The sequence below is a fragment of the Coptis chinensis genome, unplaced genomic scaffold (assembly GCF_015680905.1).
Source record: "Coptis chinensis isolate HL-2020 unplaced genomic scaffold, ASM1568090v1 utg2180_pilon_pilon, whole genome shotgun sequence".
Classification (NCBI taxonomy): domain Eukaryota; kingdom Viridiplantae; phylum Streptophyta; class Magnoliopsida; order Ranunculales; family Ranunculaceae; genus Coptis; species Coptis chinensis.
The window spans coordinates 272061-277500 of record NW_028238123.1 but is presented as its reverse complement, the minus strand read 5'-3'; positions in this window follow the sequence as shown (position 1 = coordinate 277500).

The window sequence follows — 5440 nt, the reverse complement described above, 5'->3', positions numbered from 1 at the left end:
TAAAGTGGAATGCATGAGAAATACGAAAGGTACACACGACTCAAAAATAAAAACATGGGTTGCCTCCCACAAGCGCTACAGTTAATGTCTCTAGTAGATGAATGCTTCACACAACTGATTCTTGGATTAGTGCTATGAGTTGGAGTTATCCCTCACATGAGGAAGAAAGAAAGATAAATCAGTCCAGTTTTTTTTTTTTTTTTTTTTTTTTTTTTTTTCAAATAAGTCGAAGGTGCACGCCGCTTTTTCTCTTGCCCAAAGCTGCTCGCTTCATGCCGTGACCAACTTACAGTACTTTAAGGGTGCACACGCTCGACATTTGCCTTGCAGAGAGCGCGCCCACGCACATGCCTATATTCGTGACAAAAAATCTTCAAAGAAAAGTCCAGTACTATTTCTTTCTCTCGACCCTTAATTTTGGCTAAGTAAGAAACCAACAAAACTTAAAAAGAAATGAAAAGCAATAAAACATACATGATACTCAATCAGTCATGATAAATAGGATCAAGAAAACTTACCTCTTCCACATCTTGCTCGGCCAAACCGTCAAGGTATGGTTTCAAATGTTGACCATTTACCTTAAACACACGACCATCCGTAGAATCTTCTATCTCAACAGCACCATGAGGAAAAACAGTTTTAACAATGAAAGGACCAGTCCACCTAGAACGTAACTTACCAGGAAAAATACGCAAACGAGAATTATATAACAAGACTTTTTTATTAGGTTCAAAAGACTTTTGAAGAATAGATTTATCATGAAAAATCTTAGTCCGCTCTTTATAAATCTTGGCATTATTCTCATATGCCTCATTCCTTAACTCAGCTAACTCATTCAACTGAAGTTTACGTTGTGAACCAGCCTTACGCATATCAAAGTTAAACGTTTTAATGGCCCAAAAAGCACGATTATCCAATTCTACAGGCAAATGACATGCATTTCCAAACACAAGCCTATAAGGAGACATACCAATAGGAGTCTTATAAGCAGTTATATAAGCCCAAAGAGAATCATTAAGATGTTGAGACCAATCCTTACGGTCAGGTAGTACTGTCTTTTCTAAAATCCACTTAATTTCCCTATTAGATACTTCAACTTGGCCACTAGTTTGAGGATGGTATGGAGTAGCAAGCTTATGAGTAATAGAGTACTTTTTCATTAAATATTAAATTGCTCGGTGTGTAAAATGAGTACCATTATCACTTATAATTCCACGAGGAGTACCAAAATGAGAAAATATATTATATTTTAAAAAGTTAACTACGACTTTATGATCATTCGTTTTACATGGCACTGCCTCAACTTACTTAGAAACATAGTCTATGGTAACAAGGATATAAAGATAACCAAAGGAAGGAGGAAAAGGACCCATGAAGTATATACCCCATACATCAAAAAGCTCCACAACGAAAATAGGGGGAAAGAGGCATCATGTTCTTATGGGAAATATTACCCGTATTAATCGCATCTATCACAACTCAAACAAAACTCATATGCATCCCTAAACAGAGTAGCCAATAAAACCACATCGCAAAACCTTCAGAGTCGTCTTTTTTAGGACCAAAGTGACCACCACATGCATGGTCATGGCAAAAAGAGAGAATACTATGAAACTCACTCGTGGGACACATCTCCTAACAACTGATCGGGGAATGACTTAAACAAGTATGGATCATCCCAGAAAAAATTCCTAACCTCAGCAAGAAACTTAGATTTATCCTATTGTCTCCAATGAGAGGGAAATTGTTTTGTTACAATATAGTTTACAATATCTGCATACCAAGGCGACTGGGATATAGCAAAAAGTTGCTTATCAGGGAAAGACTTATTCATAGGCAAAATATCAGTAGAAGACTCTATTATAAGTCTGCACAAGTGGTCACCATCGATAAGAGCCCAAAACCGTAGTTTTAACCCCTTAATAATCATAATTGTTAGACCAATTATGTGAATAATAAGTAAGAGTTAATATCGATTACGTGTTTTATGCATTTCGGGCTTCAAAGTCCATTATGTGCGAGAAATGTGCCACTTAAAGCGAGATAAAGGAGCAAAAGTCGCAGAGAACTTCCAATTGCCATATCTTTGGACTCGGACCTCGAATTGGGCCTACCTTATGTCAAAACGACCGGCTCGGAAAAGAGCTTTGCAATGGTCCAAGCCTTGACCCAATCGAGGAGCAGAAGTGGACGAAAAGTCTGTGGAAGCCAACTGCAGCACCAAGAGGCCTTTTGGATTTGAAGAATTGGTTTTTGGGCCCGATTCTCCGCCCAAAACATGGCTCCAAGCCCATGCACGATTTTGGATCTGAATGTATAAAAACAAAAGCTTAGCTCTTTGTTAATGGTAGATAGATAATAGTAGACTTTTAGGTTAGAAAATAGAGGTAGCTTAGAATAGAAAGTAGCCATTAAAATAGCTTCTAGATCTAGTTTTATTTAATTGTTTTTGATTAAGTATAGTTTCAAATCTAATTCATTTTATTAGATTAAACCTTGAATCTTGTTCTTCATTTGATTAGATCAATAAAGTAGTATTCTTTATCAATTTCGATTTTGTCATTTCCAATTCTAGATCTAATTTCAATTCCTGTCCTTATTTCATTCCAGCCATTAAATTAGATTTCATTATTGTTTAATTAAGTAAATTTCAATGCTTTATATTATGGTTAGCTTTAATCTAAATGGAAATGATTGCGGAATGATTCAAGGCTAAAACCTCCATTAGAGGGGTTGATGAAGCCTTGATGAAAACTTAGTTGTTAGTGTAGAATTGTTTGTAGATTCTATTCCATTCTAGAAGGTCGTGTGTTTAGCCATGAGAATGGGTGGACGACCTCACATGCTAGTTAGTACTTGGTAGAAATGCCATGAACACTAGGGATTAGACTTCGAAATTCTTGCCGTGAAAAACGTAAGAATCGAGATACCTGACAATCTATACTAGGTTATTGAGTTGGATTCGAGGTGGATTCAATTCCCCTCTAATCCTTATCTAGATTCAGAACAATCATATTCCCATAGCATTCAATTCATAGTTTAAATTCAACATATTGTTTTTCATATTGCATCGTAGTAAACACCCTTCGTAAAGCTCTCATAGACTTAAGAATGACTAGTTAGATTAGAAAACATCCATGCTAGGGAACTAGGAGTGGAACGAACTTCATTACTCCACTTAGTGCAATTCGCATTGAGAGTTGAAGCTTTGATAATTAAGAGTAAAAGAACAGTTTAGTTTACTTACGTTGTGAATTCATCGTTCATTTCGTAGGTAAACTATACATTTTATAGTTATCAGCTACCACATTCTTCGTACCCTTCTTATCCTTAATCTCTATATCAAACTCTTGCAACAAGAGTACCCAATGAATAAAACGTGCTTTAGCATCCTTCTTAGTAAAGAGATACTTCAAAGCCGAATGATCAGTAAACAAGACAACCTTAGACCCTATGAGATAAGACCTAAATTTGTCTAAAGCAAACACAATACCTAACAACTCTATCTCAATTGTAGTGTAGTTCATTTGTGCACCATTAAGAGTTCGACTAGCATAATAAATAACATGGGGCAACTTGTCACACCGTTGACCTAAAACTGCCTCAACTGCATAGTCAGATGCACACACATTAACTCAAAAGGCTCACTCCAATCTGGCGGTTGTATGATAGGACCGGTAGTCAATAAATGCTTAAGCTTCTCAAAAGCTTTCAAACAATCTTCATCAAAAACAAAAGCGATGTCCTTACCAAGTAAATTGCATAAGGGACGAGAAATCTTACTAAAGTCCTTAATGAAACGCCTATAAAATCTAGCATGACCTAAGAATGACCTAAAATCTTTTACAGTCTTAGGTGGTGGAAGACCAGAAATGACATCAATCTTGGCCTTATCGACCTCAATGCCTTTACTAGAAACAATATGACCAAGAACAATACCTTATTGAACCATAAAATGACACTTCTCCCAATTTACAAGGTTCTTCTCCTTACACCTAATTAACACTAATTCTAAATGGTGCAAACCCTCATCAAAAGAATCTCCAAACACTGAGAAGTCATCCATAAACACCTCAAGAAACATTTCTACCATGTCAGAGAAAATACTAAGCATACATCGCTGGAAGGTACTAGGTGTATTACATAACCCAAAAGGCATACGATGGTAGGCAAAAGTTCCAAAAGGACAAGTAAAAGTAGTCTTTTCTTGATCCTCAAGTGTAATACATATTTGGTAATAACCGGAATAACCATCAAGAAAATAATAGTACTTATGACCGGCTAACCTCTCGAGCATCTGGTCAATAAACGGAAGGGGAAAATGATCTTTCCTAGTGGCCAAATTCAACTTATGATAGTCAATGCAAAAATGCCACCCGGTAGTCTTACGGGTGGGCACTAACTCGCCCTTTGAATTCTCAACTACTGTAAGCCCATAATTTTTAGGGACAACCTGAACAGGACTCACCCATTTACTATCAGAGATTGGATAAATGATACCCTCATCTAACAACTTGAGAATCTCGGCTCTCACTACCTCTTTCATGTTAGGATTAAGCCGTCTCTGAAACTCACAGGTTGGTTTAGCATCCTTCTCAAGATGAATATGATGCATACAATCAGTTGGACTTATACCATTAATATCGACAAATATTCCACTCTAAAGTCGCTTCTATGCTCTTTTAGAACCTTAATCAATTTACCCTCTTGTTCACTATCAAGATTAGAAGCAATAATAACCAGTAAAGAATCATCAGGTCCCAGAAAAATATACTTAAGAGTATAAGGTAATGGTTTCAACTCTAGCTTAGGAAGACTCTCTATAGAAGAGACTGGGTAGACTCAGATGGATTCAGAGGCTCTATTGTGGTTCTCCATGTATCAGTTTCAAAAATTGGGGTTGCATCAAGCAACGCAGTAACTTCACAAATGACATCATCTACATCACAACCACTACCAGAATTAGTTAAGCAAGACTCAAAAGGGTCATCAGAATAACTCTCCAAGAAAGTCTTGTGAACTATACTATCAATAAGATTAACATCCTAAAAATCATCAAGTTCAGGAGGTTCTTGACCCACATTAAACACAATAAGTTCTGTAGTCATATTACCAAAAGAAAGCTTTAACACTCCATTACGACAGTTAAACATTTAAATATTCAATATTCAACTGTTTAAACATTTCCAATATTCAATATTTTCAGAAGTTCTCCCAAAGCCAACTAGATTTATAACATGATCTAGTTCGTACTCCTTAGAACCTCTAAACAAGTGTTCTGATTTATATGGCTCTTCAATTTTTTTACCCTACAATGAAAAAAAAAAAATTACTCTCCTCATGGTTTACAATATATAATGAAACCCGAAAGATGTTGAATTAGTCACTTACCTTTAAATATCTATAAAATCCATTAGTTATACCCATATAAGCACATACC